This window comes from Symphalangus syndactylus, chromosome 14 (assembly GCF_028878055.3).
Source record: "Symphalangus syndactylus isolate Jambi chromosome 14, NHGRI_mSymSyn1-v2.1_pri, whole genome shotgun sequence".
Classification (NCBI taxonomy): domain Eukaryota; kingdom Metazoa; phylum Chordata; class Mammalia; order Primates; family Hylobatidae; genus Symphalangus; species Symphalangus syndactylus.
The window spans coordinates 73,239,022-73,249,434 of record NC_072436.2 but is presented as its reverse complement, the minus strand read 5'-3'; the positions used below and the strand labels follow the sequence as shown (position 1 = coordinate 73,249,434).

General features: G+C 41.6%; 1 long non-coding RNA gene across 1 annotated transcript in view; it reads left to right on the top strand.

Moving 5' to 3' along the window:
• The first annotated feature begins 274 nt into the window (after window positions 1-274).
• Window positions 275-10,413, top strand: part of LOC134732489 (uncharacterized) — a 37,682-nt gene continuing 27,543 nt past the window's right edge. The window contains exon 1 of the long non-coding RNA XR_010115712.1: window positions 275-366. This is a non-coding gene — a long non-coding RNA (uncharacterized lncRNA). The remainder of the gene's footprint in view (window positions 367-10,413) is intronic.

The following is a 10,413-nucleotide window of genomic DNA, read 5'->3' as shown; positions in this document are numbered from 1 at the left end:
TTTGGAAAATCATCCTTAGCTTTTTTGCAACCCAGCAAAGAAGCAAAAAGAATCATAATATGCATTTTAGAAAGCTGTGTGGTGATTTAAAAGAGTCCCATGGTAAGAGCAGACGGAAAATGGTAGTTATTATTAATTTAGAAAAACAAAAGAGCAGCCCAGCATTTCAGTAATGTGGCAAGTTGTGTGCTCTTGAAGGAGAGAGGGTTTTATAATTGGATTTTAGAGTAATTTAGAAGACGAGATAAGATGTAATGGTTGTGTATACAGAAACCCGTAATGTAAGGGTTCACTGCACTGGGGGACAACAGAACAAAGAAAGAGAAGCAGCGCCAACCGAAAACGGCTCCAGTGAGAAGCAACAAGGTGAGGCTGGGGGGACCCAGCGAAGGGGGTTCCCAGGGGGTACCAGCAGGGACATAGGCTCAGCCCCTGCAGCATACCGTAAGGAGCACAGGCTTTTCTCAGAATGCTTTTTCTTTAGTGACCTGTCACTGTCCCACCTCTCCTCCTCCCTACCTGCGAGTTCAGCTTGGCATTTCTTCCCTGCAGCCCAGCAGTCAGACCTGAGCATCTGCCACCCAGGCTTCCACCCTCAGCAGGCTGTCCTGGGGCTCCATCCAGGCTCCCCTGACACCACCCACACACCCACAGGTCCCCCCACACACACCCCCCACACAGACACACCCACATATACACAAACCCACACACACCCACTCCCACATACACACCCACATATACACACACCCACAGACACACACCCCCCACACACAAACACCCGCAGACACACACACCCACATACACACACACCACACACGTACACACCCACAGAAACGCACACCCACATATACACACACCCACACATATACGCACACCCCACAAACATAAACACCCACAGATACACACATACACACACCCCACATAGATACACACACTCTACACACCCCACTCATACACACGCCCACATAAACACATACACATATTTCCCCCATACACACACACAGCCACACACACACCACACCCACACCCACACTTTCCCCACACACCCAACACACATACCCACATATACACATACCCTACACACATACACACCCACAGAAACACCCCACACACATACACACCCACCTACACACATACATACCCCACACATACACACCCACCTACACACATACATACCCCACACACATACACACCCACCTACACACATACATACCCCACACACATACACACCCACAGATACACTCCATACACATACACACCCACCAGCATACATACACACCACACACATATACCCCCACATACATACACACACTCCCCACACATACCCCACTTACATACACACCCACATAATCACACACATATACTTCTCCCATACACACACATACCCACATACACCCCTCCACACACACATATACACACCCTACACACACATATATACCCACATAGTCACACCCACACTCCCCACACACACACCCCACACACATACCCGCATATACACTCAAACACATGCACATCACACACATACACACCCCACACCTACATTCCCCACACACACCCCACACCTACACTCCCCACACACCCACATAAACACACATATACACACACCACACACACACCCCTCCACATGCACATACACATACTCCCCCCACACACATACACCTCCAAATACACCCACACCCACATACACCTTACATACATACACACACTTCCCACACACACCCCACACACATACCCACATATATACACACACCCACAGACACACACACCCACACCCACATATACCCACATCCACATACACACACCCCACATACATATACTCCCCCCCACACATACACACCCACATACACACACCCCACACATATACACACCACACACACAGACACCCACATACACACCCCCAAAACACAAACCACACACACACACACACACACACACGCATCCCACACATCTACCCACATACAGACACACATACTCACATGCACTGACTCTCCTCACACATTCACTGTAATCACATACCCACACCCATACACACATTTCCCCCACATATCCACATACACACAACCCCATACACACACGCTCCCTACCTACACACACATCCACACACACCCATACACCCACATTCCCCTACACACATCCACATCCACACACACCCATACACACGCACATTCCCCACCACCCCCCACACACATATTCACCCACACACGCTTCTAACACACCTACACACATGCTTTCCACACATATACACGGCACACTCACACCCATACCCCTCCACACACACATGCATACCACCCACCCCACACAGAGAACCAGGGTCTATCCTCTCTATCTCTCTTCTATCCCAGCAACGCTCAGCCTGTGCCCACTGGGAGACAGAGAAAAGAATCTGAAGAAGAGTAAAATCTGCCTCTACCCACCCCACCCCCAATTTTCATTCCAAGCCTTGGGCAGATAAATATACTTTTCCACCTGTTCATTGGGGTCCCTGTCCAGAGAATCCATCGCACAGGCTCCAGCTCTCAGGTGAAGGCCTCAGGTGAGAGGCTCTTTTTAGATTTAAGAATCCAAGCCCGGAGGGGAAATCCTGTTTCTAGAAAGGGAGAGCTGTGTTGCTGGCCGGCGGTGGGAAGAGATGGGAACCTGTGGGGTTGAATTCCTGCCCAGTCGCCGGCGCTTGGCTACCCCCTGCTGGGCGGGAAGCTCTTGGCCTCAGACTCACACCATTATGCTCAGGGTCAACTCCACTCCCAAGGCTTGGGACAGAATCCACTTACTTCCTGTCAAATTGTTATCCACGTTCCCAATGTGAAGCTGGAGTGTGAAGTTACCTTCCAATCCCCAAGAGGTGTTGAAGATTTTTTTTTCCTCTGAGCCCTTTGTATGGCAGTTTAAGCAGAACAAATCTATTTATTTTTTGTGAGGATCAGTTTATTAAAAGCACGCACATAACTCAAATCGTATAGTAAAATGATGTTAGGCTTTGTTGAGCATGAAAAGTGTGCTCGCTCAAGCCCCATTTCCAACCTTCCGTGCGTCATTTTCCCCTGAAGCAGAACATAGGTTATGTTAACAGGACCTCAGCCCAAAGGCCTAAAATCAGCTTAGCTCCCAGGCTTTCTCCAGCCATCTCTTCCCATAACCCACTCTTTCCACCTCTCAGGAAAACCCCAGCTACACGATGTAGAAAACTGGCAAATATAAGCAGACGGGGAACCGATTTTTAACCAGATCAAGTTTTCAACTATAGATTAACACGTTTTAATTGTCCTATAAACTATTATTCTTAAAGTCACTCTGAACCCAGACTTGGAGGAAGTTCTCTGCCATAACTGTAATGTGTATACACTATTAAGATAGTTATGAAACCTCAGACACATTTGGAAGACGTGGCTTAATAGTGCCTTTAATACAAAATAAAATAAAGTAAAATGTAAATAAAAAGGGATTAGTTGTTATAAGCTGTGACACAGCTGCAGCGACAGAAACTGAAGAAACATGTAAACAGAGAGTGCTTTTAGTCACTCAGTGACCCAAATGTCTTTTTCAGACTCTCGCAATTGTAATTCTGACACACTCGTTCATTTATTTTGCAAACCAAGCAGAAATGAAACGGACCTTCAGATTAAGTAAACAGGGGCTTTACATACAGCCACTAAGCTGCCAGATAGACAATTTTTGGTTTACATGGTGTGTAAGAGTAAAGAAACAATGTCAAAACTGCATCCCTTCTTACATTTATTGGCATGAAGTGAAAATCCAAATATATTCACCAACAAATTAATAAAGGGTGAACAGACTGCTAACCTTGCATGGTGCGTTAAAGTGTCAGAGCACTTGAACTGCACATCATAGCACAGCCTTAGAAATAAACATAAACATTTCTCTCTGTCAGAAAGGGGTAAATAAATTAGGATTTGGCTAAATCTCTGGTTGTTTTGCTCCCATGTTATGGCCTAGAATAAGCCCTACACTATTTCCAGCTGAAGTTGACTCTACTTGATACCTTAAGCAAATGAGAGAAAAGACAAGGGTGACAGTGTAGGAAGGAACTGACTTGAGATTTTCCTTTCTTATTAATTAGTTAACAGAGTTGTCAGTGAGTGAGAATGCAGGATACAAATTAATGCTTTTTCAAAAGCCTTCACTCTAATCCTATTTTTTTCTTAATGATCCCTTTGTCAATTACTGTTGTCTGGGTGTAGCCTTATAATAGTCATGTTCAGATTGTTTACCAAGGTTGGGTGAAATGGCAGGGTGGGGGCGGGGGGAGGGAGGAACAAAGAGATAAACCTATCCCTGATAAGCCTAGGAAGCTCTTAACTGAATTCAAGTAACCCTGCCCCCTCCCTCAATGGGAGAAGCATGCCAGCCTTCCCACCAAGTTCTGCCAGGTGATACTCAGTACTTTAATCTCTATGCCTGCTCAGCAAATTGAGTGATTTCTCTTCTCTAACTCCTGCTATCTGGTTACTCCAACCCCTTTTTTCTTTGAGCCATTTCCTTTTTCGATTTTTCTTGAAAAGTTTTCTTAAATCCATACACATTAAGCTAATAATGAAAAATGGAATATAAATGTTATGGTTTGAATGTCCCCTCCAAAACTCATTTTGAGATTTAATTGCCATCGTAACAGTATGAAGAGGTGGGGCCTTTAAGAAGTGATTAGGCAATGATGGCACTGCCTTCATGAAGGGATTAATGCTGCTATCACAGGACTGGGTTAGTTATTGCAGGAGTGGATTTCTGATTTAAAAAAAAAAAAAAAAAAGATGAGTTCAGCCACCTTCCCTCTCTGTCTCACACACACTCATTCATAATATGATGCCATCTGCCTTAGGATGACCCTTCCCAGAAGCTGGTGTCATGTTCTTGGACTTCCTAGCCTCCAGAACCATGAGCCAAATAAGTTTCTTTTCTTCATAAATTACCCAGTCTGTGGTGTTCTGTTATAGCAGCAGACACAGACTAAGACAACAAGCAAAAGTTAAATAGCAAAGTGATGATGGAAGATGAAGGACTCTGAAGAAGAGAAAAATCAATGGGATGACAGAATATTTAGGCAGCTTCAATAACAAGATGAAATGTGAACAAATAATAGAAAACATTATTTGAGTGATTATTATGTATCAGACACCATTCCAAATATTTTTATGTGTATTATATCCTTTAATCCTCTTTATCACCCTATGAGATGACATTATTATCTCTACTTTAGAAGCAAAAATGTATTGAGGCCTGGAAAAGTTAGAATTCAGTAGCTTATCAGTGGTACAGCTAAGATTTGACTTTTGACCAGGGACTTGTAAAACTATGCTATGCTAATAGAATAGGAAAATGGGTTAAGAAAAACAACAACAAAAACAAGCCAAAAACATTGCGAGCCAGCCTTTTTAACTGGGTGGGTTTCATTGTTATTCAACTGTGGAGTCACATTTGCAAACATTCTTAACCAGAAGAAACTGTGACTGCTCCATATCCCAAAGAATTTAGTATTACATAGTCCAATATACATATTCATGGTCTCAAAAAATCCTGAGCTGCATATTAAAAGGTCCATGAGAGGCAAGTGAATTCAAATAACACAGGAAAGAAGCATATGAAGATGCAAAAGAACTATCCAAGTAAAAAGTCTGAACTTCTGTCACGTGATGTTTATACTCAAAATTACCTAGAGGAGAGGTAAAATGTGGTTACATAATCAAGTGCCTACAACAGGAGCACTTTTAACAATTTTGGGGCCTGCAGCAAGAAATGAAGGCCCACATATTTTATGTTTTTATGTTTAAAAATATACATAGTCAAGCTAAAAAATGGTTAAAGTAAAATTCTATCCTCCTATGTACATTAACAACTGAAAAGGACAATTTTTAACTTAAAATTCTTGGACTACTTCGAATGCTGTGTTAAAATATGGTAAAGTGGAGTGAGTTGGTTTGTGTGTGGCCTCTGATCCCAATCCAAGTCAATCCCATGATCCCCATTTCTCTTCTGAGCTCTGGATGTATTCTGTAACTTAAGCACCTCACTCATCTAACCTGTGCCCACAAGCCCTCCCCTCCAAGCACTCCCTTGGCCACCACTCAAGCCTAGAAGAGTGCACACTGGCATCACAGTCTGTCTTCAGGAGAGACCCAGGGAGAAACCATGTAAGCATGGCATCCTCTGCTCAGGGAATTCCAGGAGCCTGGGTACCTAGAGCAGGATGTAGTCCCTTGATGCTTAAAGTGTAGTCCACAGCACCAGGGGGACTGATAAAACTTCAGACTCTCAGACCCATGCTGGACCTACCCACTGAATTAGAATCTGCACTTTGGCAGGATCCTCAGGTGTTTCATATAAGCACATTAAAGTTTGGGACGCGCTGGGCCAAAAGGGACAGTGGCTGCTTGACAGGCAGGTTCACTTGTCCCCAAGAACTCCTCACCCTGTAGGGAGAGCCATGGCTGGGCAAGGGCCAGGATGGAGACAACTAAAGAGTAGCACTAGGACAGGATCCCTTCTAGCTCAGTTCGGAAGCTCAACAACAGATTTAATTACATTCAGGAGGGCAGTAAACCTAGTGTAAAAATATATGCTGACCCTTGATGGGGATGTCATGGATGGCAGCCCTGCCTAACGGGGGCAGCCAGTGCTCAACTATAGCTTACTGTGGCCTGAGGCTATACTATGCTAGCTATGGGGTGAGGTCAAATCATAGACAGGTGGAATTAATATACTAGCCTGGTAGTTCTCATGGTGGGTGGGAAAAATATTGGTATCAGAATCTGCTGAAAAGGTGTTAGAAAATATTCATGTCCCTGCCTCCACCCCTGAGAAAGTATCTAAAATTTTGGTTGAGGAAGAAAAACATATATTTTTATTTTTAAAAATCCCCAGATCATTTTGATTCATCCTCCCTAACCCCTGCCTCCACCTTTGCTGTGTTAAAAATTATGCTGGACAACAGAACACAGTTAGCTGTTTCCATTGATTGTCACCGCTTAAGGCCCGGGGTTGTGCTTGGATGAGACTGCTGACTTGCCTAATCCTTTCTCAGTCATTCTCTTGTCACAAGTACACACGTGAACAAAGGTTCACTCTCCATCTCTACATGCCAGGTGGAGCCAAAACGGACACATGGTGGAATTATAAGAGAAAAATTCCCAGATCATTTCGTCCCTGTATGGATCTCTACAGGAAATGCATCTCATCCTGTGCATCTGGGTTTTATCAAAGAGAAGGTTTATTTCTACGCAGGATTTCATTTTGAATAGTTACATTCTTCAAAGTAGGTGAAAAGACGAAAAAAAAAAAAGAAGAAGAAGAAGAAAAAAGGTGGGGGAAATCTAAAGTAAGGTAACGTAATTATTGAAGAATACTGAGGCAATCACTTCTGTTCCTTTAGCCACATTCCTCTGTGTGTATAATTACACAAATATTGTCCAAGTCATAATTCAAAAATAATTTATCTTTGACACTGGCATGCAATGCTACTTTTTTCTTTAACAAATATTTATCGAGAATACACTACATATTGGACACTTTCACATACATTATTTTATTTAATCCTTACAATAACTCTTTGAGTGAGGCATGTGAACAGTCTAAGACACAGAGAGAATGATTGACCTGTTCAGATCATTTATCAGCAAGTTAGTGGGAGAATGTCTCCAATTCACCCAGTGTTCTTTCCACAACAAAACCTCTTTTACTTCGTTATCTGGCCCTGTTGAGAATGGGATATTCCACAAATATTACCTTTCATTATAGAAGCTTAGCCTACAGAGCAATCACAGTCTAACAATTTAAATATTTCTGAAGAAAGACCTTTTGACATACACTATTTCCCTGTCTTCTAAATAAAGCATGGTGAACATTAGCTTTTTCCTAATAATTCAGTCATAATTTTTTTACTGTGCTATATAGTAGTATAAATGTTTATATCTTTTTCAAATTTTATGTCTCTTTCCCCCTCAACTGTTATATGTCAAAATAAGCATTAGATAGGGTCTGAGTTAGAACCCAACAGGTAAAGTGCATGGAATTCATGTAAGGGCTTTGTGTCTATTTCATGGGCTGGAAGAACTTTTTGAATTCCAATTTTGGGAATAAGGTTGCAAGTGAGCTGACTCCCAGGTAGGTTGGGAGGTAGCATTTGAGGTCCTGGGACAACAGATTCACTTACCTAAATCAGTCTCATTTAAGAAATTCCTGAACCACACGAATAATTAGATATAACTTCTACCACTTGTTGAACAATAGAAGAAAGAGCAGAGTCTAAATAGTTCAGAGCACAGATTCTAGAGCTAGACTGGGATATTCTGTCTTTGCCATTTCCAAGAAGTGTGACCGTAAGCAAGTTATGTAACTTCTCTGTGCATCGTTTTCCTAACCTGCTCTTAGGAGTTCCTATGAGGATAAAATGGATTATTCACATTCATAAAGCTCTTCTGATAGTGCCTGGTATATAGAAATTGCTATTTGCTCGTAAAATAATATAGACAGAAGTCAAATTCTGATGGGAAAAAAAGTCACAGATAATCCTGAAAGTGTATAATCAAGGATCAGCTACATAACCAGAATGACTCTAGATTTGAGGCTCCCATTCCCTGCCATTCTGTGTGTGATGCCTATTAAATGGGCCCCTCAGAAGTAAGTTGCTTATTTCTAGTGAACTCTATGGCTTGTGGTAACACGATCCATCATGAGATGCTGCAACAGGCTGACATTTTCCACATGTAAATCCTTCACTTTGTAATGTAAGAGCAATTACTTTTATGAACAAAATCTTTTCAATCAACCATTTCAAATCCTTGTCTTGCCATGTCATAGTCAAAACATCTGTCCATTAAAGCTAACGTAAAAGTATATTAAACCAAGTGTGTTTGGTTTGGGACATCTGCTTCTTTCTACTGGTATGAGAACTATTCTAAATTCAATGGATTCTGTCTATAGGGCTTTCATGAAAACTTTTTAGTCATATTCATGGGGATTATCAAATAGCCTACAGTTTTGATTACTGTTTCATGTTCAAATAGAATTCAGAGTTCAACAAGAGACTCAATCAAAATAACGACAATAATAACAACTATAACACAAAGAATAAAAATCTTTCCCTGACACTTTTACATAAAGAGTTTCATATATTGATGTTAAGTATTATATAAATATGATATAATGGCTTGTACAGTAACGAGTACTCTATATTTTTAACACTACTGATTTTTTTTATGTTCTTCATTTTGCATTCTTGTTAAACATAGTCATTGTTTTCATACTGAACTTAAAAGGGGAAAAGAATGAACAGAGACTGAGTTCAGGAGACCATGATAGGCCTAGATTTCAGATCAACCCCAGTAGCTTTACCTCTTTTCTATGTTGACTTCTTACTGGAAGCTGAAATTATATGAATGTTTGGATATGTTTTCAAGAAAGCATTTATTAATAAATGTATCTAGAGCTTGGTTGTAAAGTTGTGCCAGATGTAATTAAATTTTGAAGAAAATAATATTTTTAAAAAGTCAAGAAAATAGCATTCACTATTTTCAACCAACATTTGGCTTATAAACAAAGTACAGTTTTCTAAAATAACAAAGCCAGCCATGTAAGCCTCCTTGGCCATGGTATTCACTGATCACTTTCCATATTTCATTTTCTTTGCAATATATCCACAGCAAATTGTAGTAGAAAGAACAAAGAACTTAGAGTCTGAAAAAACTCTGTTCAAGTCCTAATCAAATCCTTATCAATCCTTGACTATATGAATTTGAGCCAGTAACACAACCTTCCTTCTCAGTTTCCTTAACTCACAGAGTCAACACACGCTACCTCTCTAATATGACTGAATGTTGGTGAAAGTTGCAACATATGAGATTTTATGCATTGATCAAGTGCCTACTGTGTGCTAGGCTTTATTCAAGGCATGACTGATGGTTAAAAAGAGTCTCCAATGAATCAAGCTTTCCTCGGTGCATGCCAGTTACAAAGTGAATTTGCTGTTCCTCTCCTTTAGAGGTGAAGTCTGTTTTCCATCACTTGAACCTGGGCTAGCCTGGTGACTTGCTCTGACTAACAGAATGTAGCAGAAATTACTTTCTAGGACTCCATACCCAAGCCTGCTTTTGCTCTTGGAGTGCTGTTGCCATGCTAAGAAGTTCAGCCCATCCAACTGGAGAGAGAGGCCACATGGGGAGAGGGAGACCCTGGAGGATGCGAAACCACATAGAAAGGGAGGTCCCGTGACAAGCACTGACCCACTCCACCTCTTGCCAACACCATATAAAGCAGAGAGGAGCAGACCCTCTGAGCCCTGCCCCAGATCCTGACGCACATGATCATGAGCAAAACATGGTATAGTTGTGTTAGGCCACTAAGATTTGGCATGATGTGTATTTGTCGGTATATAACTGATAAACAATTCAGTATTTTCATTGTATT